We start from the raw sequence: 20,190 nt of genomic DNA on the forward strand, positions 1-20,190 counted from the left end.
GTTTCATGTTATTTTCAACCAATATTCTTGCTCTGGTAAGATATTTTGGACACTGTTTCTCTGTAATTCTCCATATCAACAAAGAAGCACCAGTAGGCATGGGATTAGATAGAGATTTCTCTGTAATTTTCAACAGATGATGCTTTTTGGCCAAATGACCTCTGTAAGTGTTAATGCAAAAAGAAGGGAACTTTAAAGTATTTTTTTTTCTGATTACTAGAGGTCTGCCTTCTTTCTTTTCTCGTCAGGCCATTAGTAAAATTTCTTTTTCCATGTTAAGGAAGACCTGTGCAGTGCTTATCATTTTAAGAATCGATGGTTCTTTTTTATATCTAAAAAAAAGCCGACTGTGAATAAGATTGTCATATCCATTGAGACCTTCTTGTGTAAAATTTCCTTAAAGGAGCACCTCAGAAAAGTGTACTTTTTTTTTTTTTAATTCAGAAAGGATTATTAATTTATGTGACTTGAGAAAAACATTCTGTAATATGGGCTTAGAGGGGGTACAAAAATGTCACCCTTTTGAGTTGATACATTTATTATAAAAAAACACTACATAAAAGCTCTTATTTACCCGAAACCAGTCTCTCTGCTATTTTTGCAATAGATTATTTGCACAGCCACCCCATTCATTATATCTCTGTAATTTAGGTAAGTAATGTAGCTCCTTTAAAATGTATATGCTAACCTGGAACACTTTCTTGCATTTTAATTTGCTTTTGTTTGTGTGAGACTACAGCTGACATTGCAAAGTGAAATGAATATTTGATTGCAGAATTTATAACAAATATAGGTCTAATTGCTTAAGCCAGTTGTGTTTATATATCTGATGCCATCAAACTTCTTTTGTAAAAATACAGCAAGACTCAAGTCTGGCAGTGCCCTTCACCACATCCTTAATTTTCATCTGCATTAATTTTACGGATGCTGTTGAGACTCTTCAGTTATTTGAAGCTGAGAAGGGGGCTGGCTTGTTTTTCTTCTGCAGCAGTAATGCCAAGGTTTAAGCCTTGTATTAAGGAAGGCGTGGCAGCACGCACCAGCAAATCCTGGTATATCTAGAGCATACTAGTATTTGGATTAAGCACATGCTTAAACTGTGCAGTTGGATACTTTGAAAGGCTTAGTAAATGTACCCATCATCTGAATGAAAGAGAACTACTATCGGGGTATCCATCTTGCCCCAGATTCAAGAAGAAGCCAAGAAAGTGGTGTTTTTCCTATTTGGTCAGGTGTGAAACACAAGCAGCAGCTTTGCAACAGAAGGACTTTTCTATCATGGATATTTAAGCAAGTTTTTGGAACACTTATTCTTGTCCTTCCTGTGAAAAACTGTGGTGAGTAGTTGAGACATGATTTGTTCATGCTGGCTAACTGCAAACAAAACTTTATTATTTAAAAAATTTAGGGTGAAACCAAGCAAGAAAATTTAAAAAGTAAAAACCAAAAATTAAGTTGTTGAAAAGCAGTGACACACAGCAAAAATGTGTTAGTGAGAGCTGGTTATGTTTTACCTCTGGGAGAGCTAACATCAACGACAATTAAAATACATTTATCTGTTCTGAAGGGAAAACTAGATCTGATCTTATTCTTGGTTACTCTTCTTATATTGCAATGCTCAAGTTGAAGCATCTGTTCTTAATTTCAGAAGTTTTCCTGAAAAGGGAGGATTATGCAAATTGCTTGGCTCGAATTGAGTAGGTAGCAGTGCAGCACCTGTTTTAACTGCATGCCCATAAGAAGACCACTCTGCACGGTGGGATTATGCTTCACCTGCATGAGATGGGGTGATATACGTGAAGATTTGAGTGTCTAAACTTTCAGTAAAACTCTTGCAGAACAATGGAGGGGGATAGCTCCTAAAAATTTTAATGGGATTGAAGGTGTGTGACTGATTAGGGACACCATTAAAGGTGCATGTGCCCCACATCAGAAAAGTGTGTTGCACACCTAGAGCAGCTCTTGCTCCCTCATGACCTAGGATGTGTCCTACACTTGATCCTGGAGCTGCTAGGAGACAGGGTCTTTCTGTTTGTAATCTATTCTACTTCCTGGTGCAAAGAAGAGAATATTTTTAATGCAAAGTCTATTTTAAAACACACGCACACAGAAGTTCCTTCAGCTGTTTGAAAGCTGTTGGGAAGTATGGCATGTTAGAAATAGTCCCAGCTGAAATGGATTAGCAGGTAGAGTTCAAGTGAGGAGGTCAAATATGTAAACTGAATGCAATTTATCTTGTGGCACTGCAGTTTATCACACGGTTGCAGAAATAAAGAAATACCACATGCATGCACATATTCACACCTAATAATTTAAGAATAGCTGGAAAAGCACTTAAAAGACATTAAAGGGCTTCTGATGACATCATACTATCTAGGGTAATAAACCAAAGAATTGAAGTCAGTTCCAAAATAGCTGTAGCCAATGACTTCTTTATATACCTGTCTTTATCTATATTTCATGTCTCAGGAAAAATGTATTGAACACTAGCACACTAGTATTGCATACTAACTGTATGGAGAGACACTGGTAAGATTTCTTCATGCTGTATTTCTTTTGTTTTGTTGGGTTTTTTTTACATCCACAGAAATCCTTTAGTGTCTGGACTAGCTACATTTCCATACCTTTAAAACATGTGGGATGTTTTGACTGTGAAGTTTCCTTGAACCCTTTCCCTTTGAGAAAGTTTTGTTTTCTGCTTTAGGGAAAGCAGGAGGCCTCACCCCTTCCCCTAATGTGTAAAAAAAAATAAATATTTTTCATCATTAGCTGAAGGCTTCTGCCTAAATTTAGAAAGCAGATTGTTGGATAGTTGCGTGGATGAAATCATCTGCAACCGCCTGCTTCCTCAGTAGTTTCAGATCCTGGCAGCACAGGACTTCCAAAACCCATGCTTTACTGGTGCTACAATGTTGGTGATCTTTAAATGCTTCAGGACTGCATGTGGTATTTCCCTTGACAAAGTGCAAAGCTCATCAAGTGAGCTCGTAAAAGCTCATTTAAAGGTCGTGGAAGATGCTCAGGAAAATCTGGTCATCTTGTGACTTGTAGATAGGACCACATTGCCTTGAGACAATGTAGCCTGTTAATAACCTTTAGTCTTGCGATGGATATTAATATCACCTAAGGTGGCGCATGTATATTAATCACAGTGTGATATGGGAAGGTCTCCTCTGCACTTCAAAAGATGTTTACTAATGTCACCAAAACAGAAAAGGCGATGGGTCTCTTTATGAAGGAGAAGCTGTGACTAATAAGCCACTTGGAATTAAAAGGTCAAGATAATTTTGCATTTCAGTCACATTGGATGCTAAGTTTAATGATAAGGACATTTTTGAAAGATGCTTTACGTGCAGTAAACTCCAGTGAAGGATGTTAGTGTCACATTAATAACAATTATTTACAAGTGTGACAAACTCATCTTGAGCAGCCACTATTAGACACAATTTTGGAATGAAATTTAAAGTAAGAGGTAACTTCTAGATGCAATTAAAAGCTTGTCAGAGTGGAGGAGCAGCCACTTTCTGTTTCACTTTGATTGTAAGCACTATAACAAAGTGGCTCAGCCTGGCATTTTCCTACCTACAGCTTGAGCATGGGTAATTCCTAGTGCAGTATCTGACGGAGGTATATTTCTCTCTCTCATTAAGTTCTAATGTTGTTCTTGGGGGAAAAATAACCCAAACCTGTGTTCTATGGTAATTTTCCTTTAAGGACTTTTTTTTTTTTTTTTTAAATGTCCCTTATTTCAACCATAATTGTTTCAAGATATGATCCTTGTAGAAAACTATTGAGCTGTTTGCAACTTCTCCTTATCCTTGCATGCCAGTTGCTTGTGGGATAGTTGTCGAGGGGACTGAGACACGGACTTCAATCTGATGGATCAAAGACCCTTTATTGTGTTAGTTTTCTCTTTATATACCTTTTCGGGTTACACATCTGGTTATACATAGCTGTCCATGCGCTTATCTACAGTTTATTATTGGTTAAAAGTGCTTGTCCACACACCTATTACTAACATGTTATTGGCTAAACAACCGCGCATGCTTTTAAACCAGTTACCCCCAAATTAGCCATGTTGACATTTTTCTTCTTTGTTTTTCTATCAGTTACTTCTTTCCACTGAGCTAGCTCCCTGTTTCAAGGCCTTGTCAGGGTTGCTCAACATCAACAAGGTTTATAGCATCAAGTCCTTCTTCCCTATAAAATGTCTCTACAGATAGTAACTGGAGCATGTAGCCCACCTTCCAGCGTGCCTTTCCAAGATGCATATGTCCAAACTCCTTCTTTACTTTTCCCTGCTTACCTTTCATACTATTAAGGAACTTGGTAAGTGTAAGTAGTGCCTTGACATCAGTGGGGAATCCTTGAGGATTCTTTGGGTTTTGACCAAAACCATTATACTTCACTGTTTGTGCATCCCCACGCGCCACTTGAGTGACCCGTCTACTTCTGGTCTGGGCAGCCCCTGTAATCAGGACATGGTTTGCCTTTTTAATTTTGACCGTCTAGCACCAGAGGTGAATTTCTCTGTCCTCCAGTCTGATTCTTCCACCTGCATTTCTAAGAGTCATTTGCCTCATTTCACGTTAACAAAATTTGAGGGATAGTTTTAAGGGGAGACCATCAGTGAGGGTAAGATAATTATTGAATGCTAGTCTCCGTGGTTTTTAGCTTGAAATTTCCCACAAGCAGGCCATTTAATAGCAGCTCTGTGACTATTTTCTCTTGATTTCTCACAAGGCTTGCCTTTTCAAAGGAACCGGTGGGGACTAAGCAGAGGAAGTTCATTTTAATGCAGTATTATTGGACTTGATGCCCCTCAAACCCTCAGCACCAGTAACTATGCGGGGATCACATCTTAGTTCACATATAGCCTGTGACCGGAGAGCAGACCGTCCCTGTCTACTCTTCCTGAAGTTCCATGAGACACTGTGGTGGTCCTTCACAGATATCTCCCCAGCTGTGATCAACAGCAATACAGAACTAGGATAGGCACCTTACAGATCCAATTTTTTTACAAGCGTTAGGATAGGCCTGCTAGTTGGTCTGCAGTTCAGCTTGAGGGTTGGACATGTCCCATCACCCAACACATCATGAAGCCAGTGATTCAGATTTTAAAGAAAACTGTTTTGGGAAAGGACAAAAATCTATAAACCAAAATTAAAACTAAGTATAGTTAGCTTTGTCCCTCCAACTTTAGGTAACGTACCATTTTGACTGGATACAAATTGAATGTGGGTCTCTAGTGTGTTACATGTATATCTATAGAGAGAGAGGGTTCTGTGCCAAATGCATCCTGCCTCTTAATTAGCTGGTGTTGGTGTTAGCATTTTATTGGTTCATTCCTCTTTAAATCACTCACATCCTAAGTTGAACTGTCCTTGGAAGGGTCTGCTCTGAGTTTCTGCACTTCAGGAATGTCTTTGCAGTTTGATTGCTTTCCCCACTGTCCTCTACTGTGATATGGCGTTATGTGCAAATAGCCTTTTGATAAATACAGGAGCAATGATATTTCATCAAAGCATTATCAGACTTATGCAAATTGATTTGAAGAGTTTATGTTAGTTGAATTTAACTCATTGTGTATTCCTTGCCCAGTGCTAATGGGCCATGTTGCATACCTTTCAGCATACTTGGGAGGTGCTCTGTCCTGCCTGGTGCCAGTGTTTCCCTAGCTGTAGTGTTTGGGCTGTCGCATTGCTACAGGCTGTGATTTTTTATTAAAGCCATGAGAAGTCTGAAAAGGGACTCAGCATCCATTTAGGCACTTCTGCAGAGGCCTGATAACACAGAATGGCTCTCTGGGTGCTTTCTAACATCTGGCCTATGATGTTCCAAGTGAAGAAATATATGAAAACATTATTCTGTGCATATGAGAGTACTGCACATTTGTAAAAAGACAATTAACATAGAAATGAGAGAGGCTTTTGATTCATCAAGTAGATTCAACGGACTCTGTAATATCCTTGATTTTCATTTTAATTAGGATTAATCAGTTTTATCTCCTAAGGTCTTTGCAGGGAGTTTAGACATAACAGAAGACTTTGGACAGCGGTGTGCCTGTGTAATAGCACCTACTTGAAGAAATCCAGCTGTGGCTTGTACAGCTGGGATTAGATTTGGCAGGACTTCAGGCTCCCTTTTTCTCTTGCATTAAATGCCCTGCTGTTGCAGGGAACCCTCTGCGTTTTCCAGTACCATAGCCTGGGCTTCAAATAGCTCCCTGGTTGCTTGCTTCTAAAACCACTTGGGACCAGTATATTGCTTGGAAAAAAGATCCCTAGGATGCCAGCTTGAAATAATGGCTTCTTTCTACTCCAGAAACAGGCACAGAAAGTTTTACTTAACCACCGTGGCCATTGGTCCCAGCAGCTGAGAGCTAGCTCTGGGGGAGACAAAATGAAATTGACCTTTTCTGCTCAAACTCAATATATTTCACAGAAGCACATGAGTTTGGATGGAGTTTCAGAGGTTCTTTTTGATATGTTAAAAGTGGAAAATACAGGAAGGGAGCCAGGTAGTTATATAGGAAAGAAAGCAGCATCCAAGTGGCCTCATAAGGGAGGCAGCAGTGTTTAAGTGCATGTTCTGCATGATGCAGAGCAGAAGCATGACTCCAACACATCTTATGGGAATGTTGCTGTCCTCACATTGGGCTATGTCTTCTTCTTCTTTTTTTGTTGCCCCCCTTTTTTTGCATCTTTTTTAAAGACTCTTTCTCATCCCACCAAGAAAAACTTCCAAACTGTTACAAAACCAAATTAATCTTTCTGGTTTAGTTGCCAGATGTATTATTTATGAGTGGACAAATTTTGTTTTGTAAATTCGAGTCATTTGCAAACATGATGAGAATTTTATTATGATTTTTTTCTGTGCCTAAAATAGATGTCTTGCAATGAAAAGTTCCATGTAATGTGTAGAGAAAAACTCAGCTTGTAGTTGTTTCCTTAGTGGAAAGGATATGCTTATTCCAGAATATATAAAATGTAAATGTATGCCCCATGTGAGCCCTTCAATAGTAAGTTTCAAGGGTAGCTTTAAGCTTGTACACTCTAACAGATTTGAAAGCCATTAGGCATGTGAACAAGAAGAAAACGGAGACAGAGGGCAAAAAATGGTGAAGGGAAAATCTTACTGAAAGCTCACAAAGTCTTTTCAAGCTTACTGAAATGACCTGCTCCATTCCTGTTACATGGAAGCAAATGAGAGCAGGCAACCCTTCTCTCCCAAATCATTCATCTGTTATGCCTGTGATGTATTTAGACTGGATCCTCTCTCAGATGCTGTGGATCTGTCAGTTGCAGGGGAAATTAATGGGATTTTACCATTTGCTTTGAGAAAAAGAGGACTGGACTTTCTCCTGCTGTCTTTGGCAGGAAGGAGTTATGAACTTCCCTGTCTAGTTGCTTTAAATATTGTGGGGTTTTAAGTTTTTTTGGCAGATGATAACCTAATTTGTGTTACTGCAATATACCATGTTGGAAAATTATAGAGGTTAATGTACAGCACTGTGATACACAACCATAGTGGTAGATTCTAATGATTTTTAAATGGTAAACCAAAGGCATTCATAATATGAGTTGCAGTGAATAGTCTCTAATCCTTGCCAGAGATTAGTTTAGCATTGATTTTAATATTTTATGCACTGAAATTGTTTGCAAAGACTAAAAGCTTCACTCACTTTGCACACTTGTGCTTTGTTCTTTCCCTGTACAAAGGACAACAGAATCGTATGCTGATGAATTGTATGGCAGGAAGTTTTATTAAATTCCAGTCATACTGCCTTGGAAAGATTTTTCTAGCAATCAGTGAAAACTATATCAAATTTATGGTGTCAACAGGGCAGAATAGTTAGAAATCTAACCTTTTGTAATATCATTAGTTGCATATTAATATTTTAAATATCTAAAACACATATGAATGACATAGGAGGTTTTGACTTTAAATGTTACTGTAGATATTTGACCATACATAATCTCATTAAAATAGAAAAGTACAAGATAAAATGATCCATTTGCAATTCTAATTATGCATATTGAGATTGACCATTCCTTAAAAAATCTGGAAGTGCAAGGTGGAGAAGGGCACTTGAGCAATCACTCTTTGTTGAAAGCATTGATGGCAGAATAAAAAAATTGAGGGGGGGATTGATTTGTCAGTAATGTGCACAAAAGGTATGGGAAGCATTTCTTTTGAAGGTGAAGGGAAGGTAACCCCTTCATTGCTGTGGTTAGCTTTGGAGAGCTACCACAAAAGATAGATGATCAAAAACAGAGTAGCAGGTAACAATATCAGCTGCTTCATCTGCTCTTGACACTTTTAAAGTGTCCCTCTATAAATAATGACACTTTAGAAATGATTAGTTGATCATCTAGGATTGGAGAGTCAGCACAGCCTCACAAATGCTCCACAGAGGAGGTGGGTTTTGTTCTAGCTCTATTGGTGGGCTGCTGTTTCATCTTGAGCAACTATTTTTTGTTTCCTTGCCTTTCTTTCTGCTACTCCTTGATTGCCTTGTCTTCTTGGAGAAGAAGGCAAGCTCTTTGGAAGCGAGATTTCTTTGCAATGTGTTCTGTGAACAATGAAGTCTGACCCTAGCCAAAGCCTCTAGGGGCATCTCTAACACAAACTGTAATTGTTAGCTTTAAACAGTTTCATTAAAAGAGGTTGGTAATGGAGGATGGCCATGGGCAAGATTTGGAAATATATGTTGGGCACATGTTAATTAAGTCACCGTAAAAGAAAGTTGCTGATTTGGTTTCATAGGGCTGACGCAGAGATGCTAACACCCAGGAGAAATATTGTGCTGCTTTATATTGGTTTTCTTCTTCAGAAGCACAACTCCTCTACTTGGGTGCTCTCCTCTACTTGAACAGAGCCAGAACAAGGTGCTTGGTACGTTTTAGCAAACAAGGCCTCACAAGCCTTCTGCTGGTTTTCTAAACCTTTGTGTGGTTTTTGCGGGTCTCTGCTGTGAGCAGTAATGACTGAAGTTGGACCACTTGGCTTTTTACAGTGAAAACAGCTGCTCGAGGGTGAGCCCATCTTGATAGATTCCAGCCTTTGTTGTTGCTGAACAGAAGGTGTTTATTGTTGCTCTCCCTAACAGTAGCTTCTGGTTTGGCATGAGGGTGCAGCAGCACACCGGTTTGCAGATTAATTGCCCTTCTTCTGGCATCTAGCGATGCAGAGCAGTATGCCCTTCTCCTATTTGGGTGGATGGATTACTCACCATAGTAGAGGATTTAGAAACATTTATCTGTATGAATACCAGCAGTCACATTAAGAAAGAGTAGGCTGTGTTGAAGTATCTACATTATCCATTTAACAGTGATCTCTGCAGGTAGAACTCCAAGGTAGCATGAGATGGAGCAAGGGAGTGAAGGTGATATCCCTTCTCCATTAGCATCTAAGGTGAAACCACTTGCTACATTGTCTAGGCAGAGCAAAACTCAGGAAGGACTGTGTAAGAAACGACAAATGCTTTCTGAGAAGTACTGTAGGCTTTAGAGGGGAGCAGGTTATTGGAGTGATGTGGAAAGCAATAAAAACCAGCTCCCCTTGCATATGTGGCAGGCACTGTCAGAGGTAAAGCAGTCTCTCTCTTTGGTGTATCTATTCTATCCTTTAGGGCTAAACCCAAATCCCTGTAGTTCCTGCAGTGCACCCACTGCCAGTGAGCACTGACTCTCTAGCAAGTATTTTGCAAGATCTTTGCTGTGCAGAATCCCTATATCGTTCCCTTCTTATTTTAGCAAGAACAAGAATCCCCCAAACTATATCTGAAATCTGCGTAGAAATAGCATATCGCAGAGGCCAACTCAAGGTTAAACATTTGGCATTTGTGGAGGGAGGGCAAGATTTACCAGCCAGCACACTCATATTATGATAAAATAAAGGTGAACTGGGAGGACAACAAGTGCTGAATCCTAAAATGACACAGAGGAGCCATAAATCACTGCACGTTGTGCTGTTCTCTAGCCCTTTACACTCCAAGCAGAAGCGAAAACTAGGGTATTATAAATGAAACAAAGATCTTGTTTGATTTCATTTAAGAAGCCATTCCCAGGTAATGGGATAACAAACATTAACTTCTTCAGACTATGCAAGCCACCATTTCTCTGCTCTATACTGCTGCCATCAAATCGGAGTTATTCTCTAAAACCTTCTTGGAAGCAAGTGGAGGTTCTACTATAAAACATAAGGGGAGTAGTATAAACAAATGGCATTTTTCCTAGAAATAATGTGTATGAATGTCCTCATGAGGTGTTGCCTGGTCTGCTCAACCAATTTCTTACTGAAACTGTATATAGTTAATCAAAATTGAAGGATGAAGGCACCTAACTTCTGGAGATTTTTCATTTGTACAGTAAGAAATAATAACTGGTCTTACCCTGAGTTTGCCTGTAAATTTCTTATATGATCAAAAACCTGTTTATTGCTTATAGAGGTGATTTTGCTGAGAAGTGACCTGAACTAGGTCTCTTCTTCCTCCTCCCCCCTTCCTCCCCTGAGTATTCATACTTGCCTTTTATAGAGAAATCACTCAAAAAGCAGGATGCATGCTGGACTCTCAAGCCTTGTTTTCATTTTTAATTTACTTGTCTGACTTCCATCTTACTGAATGCAAGCAATTGCTCCTTTAGTATGTAAAGAAGATGAATTATGTGTTGGGGACCACTGCCTCAGCTGCCTTGTTTTTATATTCCCAGGGAAGTACTCACTATCTGCTGTGGCATGCATAGAGCTGGGGTGAAACTTGCCTTTTTCTGGCATGAAAAATTAAAGTAGGACCATTCTGTATAAGCTGAGCAGTGAAACTAGAGCCCTAGAACCACTTTTTCCCTCTGCAAAGTTTTTAAGGTTTAGGATGATCCAGGATGTGGAACCATGGCAGCAGGGGTACTGCAGTCTCTGTTAGAAAAAGACTTAGGAACCTGCCACTGCCACTGGAGCAACCACATACAGTTTAACACTGGATCCTATTTTAATAATATATATTTTGTCTTTTTGATACACTTCTTCAAATGAAATTACCTTTATTCTCCTCTACAGGTTGCAGAAAGAGGGTTGGGCTTGTAGTTAATGTTGGAAGCAAAATTCAGGCAGGAGGACTCATTGTTGTTTCCCTTGTGTGGATTTTTTAATTATATTTTCTAATTGTTTAATTTAGGCTGGAAGGGGTCCCATGTTCCTGTGCCATCCAGCTTGACTGACTAAACTGAAGTTTCATCTGTAGCAATCCCAACTGAGAGGAACAATTTTTCATGTGTAATTAATCCTAATAAAACCAACACTTCCAGGAGGCTGACCTAGATCCATACATTTCATGCTTTTGTCAATTAATGTTACTTTTAGTGTTTAAACACTATAGTTAGAAAAAAATACTGAAGATGTAAGAGGATGGAGGAAATTTAAGGTGTAATTGCTGAGGAACAGAAATTAACATCCTTACAAACATAATTTATTTTACATTTTCTTCAAACTAGATTTTTTTTTTTTCTGGTGCGGCAACATCTAAAGATCTCTTTTAAATCTTCTAGTATAGCAATAGTTTATCGAGATCACATTGAAGTCTGTTATAGTGAAGAGATAGTTATGTACATGCACGTGTTCAATAATGACGTGTATCTCCAAAGTTTGTTTTATAATTGACAGCGATAGTTTCCACTGATTTTTCATCAACCATTTTTGGTTATGTGCTAGTACTGTCTTCCCGTATAGAGATGTGCTTCGTAGAGATTAAAAATTCTTACAAGCTTTCTATAATCAGATCTGTTGACCAAACCCAAGATGCTGTATTTTCTGGGGCATATGTAGCAGAAAGTCCATGAGTGCTTAGTAAGTCCATAGAAGCAAGTATAAATGTTTTTTAATTTATTTATTTTTTCTTTGTTTCCAGAAATGCTGAATTGGGTACTCTCCAAAAATAGCGTGTGGATTTTTAGCACCTGAAGAACAAGAAAAGGTAATTACCGGACGATATAGTCTAGTCTCATTTGTTAACTGCACTAACGTATTAAAATGCTCAACCTGATCTTGTTGTGGAGCCTACAGCTCCATCTCTGCATATGGATTTTCTGTATTTTCAGTTATGCAGGAACAGTTATTTCTTGAGGATATTCCTTTATGGAAAGGAAGCAGGGGAACAAAAGCAGCAGAGCATGAAAATGCTGAGGCAAAATGGTAGGGAATAGCACACCTATTTTTTCAGTTTTTTAGTACATGTAGAAATGAAAAAGATAAAAGATGGGCAAAAAAAATCAAGGTTTATATGTGCCAGTGGAAAAAACTGTGGATTTAATTGTATTTGCAAGACTGTCTAGCAGAGCATTTCAGCACAGTACACAAATATTGAAGGAGGCTTAGTGTTCATCAGTATAACAGCAGCCTCCTCAGTTTCGGTGACTGAATAACTTGTGGAATGGTGTACCCTGCTCCGAGGGTCGTGAGCTTCTCTGCTGCCTGTGAACCTGCCTTTTGCAATTGAGTCTCTTGGTCCTTTTGGGTCATGACATTTTGTTTGGGCAATGCAGCTCGACAGGGCTGTGGCTCAGTTGCTGGTGTTAAACAAAATGCTGTTCATCAAACTTTCATGAGCCGCTTTGCCAGGGGCTACATCTTGAAAGACTAGGCTCTGAAAGGCATGTTGCTGCCATCTCCTGTATTTTCTTCCACCTCTTTCCAAGGTCGAGAGGTGAGCATGCTGGGTCCTTGTGTGCTTTTGCACTTTGCTCCTTTCTGGAGACAAGTGATGTAGAAGTTGGGCAAGGAGGGCACGGCCATGTTGAAGAGTGGTGCTCCTGCTTCAGCTGGTACATCTGACTCAGTGATACAGAGGAGGGATCAGAACCCCATGGTTGCGTTAAAGACTGTGCATGGATTCATTATTACTGTAGAAAACCTAGAGGAATCTACATAAGCAGAGCCTTTCAGTTATTTTTTGTAATAATTAATGCATTAACTTCAAAGTGAGATGTACGTAGATGCCGCAGTATGGAGAACAAAAGGAAATATGTAATGTGAAGATCTACACATTTGAGCATAGCAAAGCAAGCATAGTGAGATTTAGAAACACAGATGCAAAGAGATACAGATAGGAGGTGTTGTAGGGGTCAGGAAAGCTTTTGTATGAACAGGTATGATGTTCTTACGAGACACTTCATTTCATTGCTTGGGTTTGAAAAATGCATGTGAATGACATCTTGCATTCACTACATCTGCAGTGCCATACTGATGATAATTAGCATGTGCATTTTGGAGTCAGTATGTAAGCCAAGATGACAAATGGAAACAAATTGTAGGGTGGACCCATGTGGCCTTCTTCATATATCAGCAACAACTAGTTGGAAGCCCATCTTCCCACTTTATAAATGGAAGTGGTCTCAGAATGATATTGAAACACATTGAAGTGCTTAAATTTGCAAGTTGCTTTGATCCTTCTGTATTTTTTCATGGTAGACTCTGCATTCCCCAAGGGGAATAATGGTAAGGTAGTTTACCACTTTCTCCTCCTGGGTATCAAGCAGATTATAGTAAGGTATGATGTGTTGTCAAAGAGAAAGACTGCTGCGCTGTTGAGTTCCACTGAAATTTCACTGTTCTTTTATAGGAAGATGAAATATTACTCCAAGTTATTTATGCAATTTAAAATTATCTCAATTAATCCAATCATTTGTCTTTATTTATGTTTTTGGTACAGTGGTAAAGAGATTTTTTTATAAAATCAGTACTTCTGTTTGCAGGTAAGAAACTAAAAATACCCACAGGTTCATTATGGCTAAGTGTTTTCCAAAGACTTGGAACAAAACTCTCCATGCTTTAATGCAGTGTAGCTCAAACAGGAACTTGTTTCCACTGACTTTCTTAAAAACTATCAATGTTGTTTTAAAGTTTAAGCACAAGTGATATTGTAAGTAGATAAGGATATGTAATTAGCAAAGAAATGGCCACTTGCATTCTTGTATTTGATCAATGTGTCATTATTTTCAGCTTTTCCTGTTCTCTGAGGTCAGGTGGTTGCACATGATTTTTTTTTTTTCATTCTGTGAAAGGGATCCCATAGAGTCATTTAGTTCTGTCAACTGTAAGAGCAGGACAGGTGCAAATTCCTTAATTCTTCCAAACTTCAGTGGCGTCCTTTAATTTGGCACCATGTGGCACTAGGTTGCAATGGCCAGGTTAGGGTTGTATCAGATGTATTTCGATGTATTGAAGGGATGTTAGCTGCAACATGTGTGTGCCATGTCCTGGGAAAGGCATTGTCCCATCTTATAGGAGAGGTGACCTTGATGGGGGTATTCACTCCCATGAAATGGGGGCTTTTGGTAGGTGGAGTGGATTCCATGCTGTGCTGCTGTTAATGAGCGGAGTCTGAAGTTTCAGAAATTAAGACGATGCTTTTAATCTCTGCGTGGCCAGGCCAAAATAAGAGATGCCAAGGCTCAAGGGCATGAGAAGCACTCTCTTCTTTTATTCTCAGTGCCTTTTGGGGTTTTGTTTTGTTTTTTTTTTTAGCCGGCTGGCTCTGACATTAAGATTTCTAATTAATTTAGAAACCACAAGCAGTTAAAGAGAGTGAGCAATGTAATAACTCGACCATGGGGCAGAGTAAAAGCACATCAATTATTCAGGCGGTTGCTCCTGCTTATTCCCTTCCCTGGGCTGGCTGTCAGTGTGTGTCAGCAATGCCACTAATGCCCTTCAGAATTTACATGCGTAAACAGTGGCCTTTTAAAATCTGCATGAGGATAACTCCAGCATTTCCAATGACAGCTGCCAGCAGTGTGCTCTGTCTGTTGAACGCTGGGGGATCCAAATGGTATTTCAGGTGCCTAGTTCAGAACTGGGATCTTGGCAGGCGCATGCGTCAGGATCCTCTGCTGTGGAGAAGTTGCTCCTCCTTTGTTGTCCCTCTTTAGGTTGAGAGGCATTCTGAGCTATGGGAAGAAATAAACAGTCCTGCTTTAAAATGCAGATAGTGTCTGAGAGCATCCTCTCTGCTGAGCATCATCCCCTCCTGCTATTTCTGTGACATCCCTAAAGCATGCAATGCAAGATTGCCATGGATGGCACTGGGGCTGGACCTGCTGCAGTTGCCCTAGAGGAATGAGGGGCAGGAAGCATCCCCTTCCTCACTGCTGTGGCTATTTCATGTCCTGTACTTTGGCTTAGCAGTGGGAAGCTTTTCTCACTGCGAAGAACTGGATTCACTGGACTGCGGTATTCATCTTACATGGGTGCACCACGAAGTCTCTTGTTAGGGATGCCACGACGAGCAACAGCAATTTCCACACTGAACTAGCAAGGAGACTGAAAATTGGGGAACCTGTTGGATTATAAGCTGAGCACGAAGCCTTTTTTCCTGGCTGGTTGGCATGGTTATTCCAACAGCTGAAGGCTACCACCTTGCTCTTTAAAAAGTGAACGAATTTGTTAAGGTGACAAAATACAATGAGCCTTACTAATTATGTGTTGTGCTAGTGAAATGATCAGCTTTGGTTTGGAAAATGCTGACTTTAATTAATGTTGAAGGGCTTTCTTCTTTGATCTGTGTAGCCATTTGTAAATCACTTGTCCCCATGGAAACTTTTACATCTGTCTCACTGGGGAGCTTGAAAAGCAACAGGTAAAATGGATTTGCTTTAATAGCCACGGTTGTAACTTAAACACTTGAAATTATATTAAGCATCTCTCTCCATTAGCATTTCATGTTGATCCTGATGATATACCAGCCAAGGCTAAGACAGGATCAGCGTTCATTAAATGGAAGAAACTAAACTCTGCAGACAAATGCTTTGGCTAAATGGGGACTTCATGCACTGAGAACAAGAATGCAATTAGCTGAAATGTTTGTTTACAAATTCTAATTCCTGGGGAGTATCTTCTCAGATTGCTGCTTACATCTCTTGGTCTGGTTTTATTGCCAAGGCTTGCAGATTGACAGATCTTGCAAAGCTCAGTTGGTAGCACACTCATAGTGGATTAACTTTGCATGTAAAGGTGAACCCAGCCGAAGAGCAGGGGCTGAGCCGGAGATGTGTCTGAGCTTATTTCTGCATTCCCCCATCTATTTTACAGTTTACAGTTAGGTACAATTAATAGTAATTATTAGATGCTCCAGATATTAAATGGTGTAGGCTGAAGAGAAGCTGGAAATTGTGCAGTGCAGTTGTTACTGCTATTTTCTGTCCCCCACTTAGAGCCTAAACCAGGGAAATCACAAATAGGTTCCAGTTGAGTGAGGATGTATCTCATTCAAGGTACATGCATGAAGAGCCTTGTCCTCCTGCTTGGTTGAGAGACGTGGACACCCTCGGAAGGTGATTTACCCAATTCATGATGCGAGTCATGCTCTGAAAATGCCGATTTTCCTCAGATTACAGAAGGAGCCAACAGGAAACATAACAGCTGCAATCCAGTTATTAGGCTTGCGGGGGGGGGGGGGCAGGTGTCAGCTGGGTTTTTTGATTGTGTATGGTTTTTGTTCTGGCCTGGGTTTTTTGTTAAATTCAGACCAGCAACATGGTTGAGAGGTTATATTTAGGCAAACAAGTAGACAGGGATATAGGGAAATGTAAACAGGGCTTTTGGAAGCCAAATGAAAAAACTGATAACAAGAAGAGAACAGCTCACGCTGCTTTTGATAGCAGCTGTGCATGAAGGGTGGGGGCTTGGGTGCTTTGTTCTGTGCCTTCACACAGGTAATGAAGTGCCAAGAGTGGGGTTCTATTTTGTTGCTGCATAGAGTTTGTGAAGTGTGAAGGAACATGCATTTTGAGTGTGTGTTGAAAGCAACAAAATAGCATGTAATAATTTTAAAGTGTGTAATAAAACATTGGTTTGTATGCTGGGATATGGTGTGGCAGTATTTATTAGCTCATTTTCTTTTTCTCTGTACAGTGGCTCTACGCTATTTGCAGATATTTCTTGTATCTTCCTTGCAAGTGCATACGGTGTCTGTACTTGTCCATTGGGTGACACTGGATAAGTAAGCATTCCCAGGATATATTTGCCTGGTGTGTCTGGTGATGAGCTTTAAACATTTACCATAATAACACATTTTTGTACCCATTTGCTGAATACAGGATAATAATGAAATAGTCAGTATTAATCTGTTTGGCAATGGCTTATGGTCATGTTAAATGATGGGAAACAGACTAATGAGGATCATTCTATTGATGGATAAGAGTTACAATTTACCAACTTCACAGTAACTTAAATAAAACCAAGCTGCTTTTGACTAATTCACAGAGTGGTAGGCAATCTGTGAGTATATCCACACTTCTTGTACTAAGTAGGGCTGCAAAGCAAGGGAGCAAGCTTTGTGGGAGGCTGGGATGGGGTCACTACAAAGACTGGTTGCAAAATGTTAAGTTTCAAAGTCTGTTAGATGTTTTAGCCATGAGTTGTCAGTAAGCTCATTGCAGTGACCTGAGTCTTGCTGCCTTGTCCCATGCAAGTCATGCTCCCTGGCAGCATTTCTCCTTCTTCAGGCAGTGAAAAGGGAATTGCAGGACTTGATGCAAGTGATTGCTCCTTCAGAGGGGCTGCTGAAGGGGGTCTCTTGGGTTTCAATGCTAATATAGCATTTAAAACACCACTTTTTCTGTGTCAATAGTGGAAATGACAATTAAGGAAGTGCTCTCCTTAATTTGTGAGAAGTGAGCCTGATATTACATGCTCATATATGCCTAAGAGTCTACTCTTAATAAAGTATGTGAGCCTATCTCCTATGAAAGCTAATTGCACTATTAGGAGAAGATCTCACTAACTTAAGAAGATACATTTATTTGTGCCTTAAGAGGATTTTTTTCTGAGATGAAAGAAATGCTGCACGGTGCCAAATTTTATTGAAATTGTATTGTTCTTCTGTATCCCTTCCTCTCTCCCCATGTTGAAACTGTTCTGGAATTTGAAAATACTTTGTGAGATTGAAGCACACCAATGTAATTCAAAGCAGGCAGCACTTAACTGAGCTGTTGGAGAATTCATCATGCATCGGGCTTGAGGCTGATTTTTTTTCCTATGGGATAGTCAATAGGAAGCAGCATTGCCAACAGGGCCGCATACATTAAAGGTATAGGAAACCCAGGAGAATGGAAAGCACTGTGGTTGAGGTATCTGCTTTTGGCCCTGCTCCACTGTGAGTTTAGCAGCCACCACAGGTGCTATCAAGACTCTGGGGAAGATCAAGGGATTTGTTTCCTGGGCCTGCCTTGGGATGGAGGAGAGGACCTGGATCCAGGGTAACTGCATCTGCTCCTTTCTGAGAACCCCTCCTTTTGACATCCTACAAGGTAGATCATCTTAATCTCCTTTATGCTTCCACAGACAGTTACACTGCTATTAGGAACTGGGCTTTGATGTTTCCTACCAGTATGATTTGAATTAAGTCTAATGTAGACAAAAGTTTTAAGACCTCTCTCCTCTCCCTCCCATGCAAAATAAACTGCAGACTTTAAATGCACTGTCTGGCTTGGAGGCATTTCCCGGTGGTTTATTGCTTTGCCTTTATTGATAGGCTGTGTTTGCTCTCACACAAACTGATTAATTTGAACTTAATGATTTGTTTTGCAGAAGTTGTTTGGCTAGGGATGAAGGCTGAATTAAGTGTTTTTCATTGGGTGGAAACTTTAGTTCTTATATATTTCTTCAGATCTTGGTTCTGCTCCCTGTAAAGTTTGTAGAGACTCAGATGAAGTGACCCTTGGTCAAGCTGGGAATGTGCAACCTGCCAAGTATCTGTAGGGAGAGCAGGAGGACATGTTAAATTGCAGACAGCTTTTGAAAATTTTGGAATGTCCTGCTGAAGCAAAACAATAGTCCTTTGGAAAAATGTAAGGTGATCCGATTTTGCTGCTTTATTTCAAAAAATAAGAACAAAATTGGAACAATCAATCCAATTATATTAAAATATGAAGGTATGCTAAGTACAGCATTAGATATGTATTTTTCCACTATAAATACACCCCAAAGGAATAATTCTATTTTTAAGATGAACTTGGTATTATGATAATGTAAAAAAGTCTATAATTTATAATTCCAATCGGACGTGAAGAAATTTAACATGTCAGCTTTTCTATTCATTACCCCAGCAGTCAAGACTAGCAGACTGTTCCTTCACCTTCACTGTCAATCATTTAGATAGACCAATTATGGATTCAGTTAAAAATACATATATATGTATTTCAAAAGAGAAAATGCAGCAGAAGATTCAACATACTAATGTTTTTTTTTTAAAAAAACCCCAGATCTGTAAGGGTACATTTAGTCCTATGCTGTATAAGCTTCATGGCCAAAACTCTCCAGTTATTATTCTGGTCGTTCTGGAGCTACCATATGGCCTAAGTTAAAAAGTGGTTCTCCAGAGCCACTGTTGGAAAAAAACTAGTGACAACTGATGGTCACTTGTTGTACCATTTAGAAACACTCACTGCCTGGCAGTTGTTTGGTTTTTGTTTTGTTTTGTTTTTTTTTTTCCAAAAAATCCAAACAGGTATGAGATGAAAGATTAAGTCCTATATTGGTATTTGGGTCTTGGTTGTGCTGAGCCATTCACGTATGCTGGAAAAAAAAAGAAGCGTATTCTGGCTGTGTTGAGGTTACTATTCATTTTTAGAGTTAGTTTTTGGATCTTTGAGCCTTAATGTCTCCAGTGCAGCTCTTCTTTAGCACTGAATTTAGAGCAGACTTGTTTCCTTTTAAGATGTAAGATATAATTGCATTGACCTGTGTTTCACGAGTACTAAATATTCAGTGTGCTCCAAAAAAAATCCACAGAATTAGAACTGGAAAATCAAATGCAGAAGTATAGTCATAGCTCTAGTAATCTTGTTTTAAAGCAGCAGCATTCCTTTGGGGTGAGTTTATTATGACAAAATATACATGGCTAAACTTAAATAGAGTTAACCTAATATGATCAGACTGATTTGGAGCAGAGGTAGGTCAATAGTATGTCTTTTTGAAAATCTCATCCTGTCTCTCTAGAGATTAAAGCTATGAGTGCAGAGCATCAGTCTAACTCATGCTGAAGAGGCAGAATCTTAGAATCATAGAATCACCAGGTTGCAAAATACCTCTTGGATCATCAAGTCCAACCATTTCTGTCTGCCACTAAACCATGTCCCTGAGCACCTCGTCTACCCTTCTTTTAAAAACCTCCAGGCATGGTGACTCAACCACCTC

General features: G+C 39.5%; 1 protein-coding gene across 23 annotated transcripts in view; it reads left to right on the forward strand.

Moving 5' to 3' along the window:
- Positions 1 to 11,928: 11,928 nt before the first annotated feature.
- The window catches only part of ADGRL3 (adhesion G protein-coupled receptor L3), a 431,999-nt gene continuing 423,737 nt past the window's right edge, over positions 11,929 to 20,190 (forward strand). For all 23 annotated transcript variants that reach the window (XM_069855440.1, XM_069855444.1, XM_069855420.1 and 20 more), the window contains exon 1: positions 11,929 to 11,971. The gene's annotated coding sequence lies outside the window, so the exon portion shown is untranslated. The remainder of the gene's footprint in view (positions 11,972 to 20,190) is intronic.

Source organism: Phaenicophaeus curvirostris, chromosome 4 (assembly GCF_032191515.1).
Source record: "Phaenicophaeus curvirostris isolate KB17595 chromosome 4, BPBGC_Pcur_1.0, whole genome shotgun sequence".
Taxonomy (NCBI): Eukaryota; Metazoa; Chordata; class Aves; order Cuculiformes; family Cuculidae; genus Phaenicophaeus; species Phaenicophaeus curvirostris.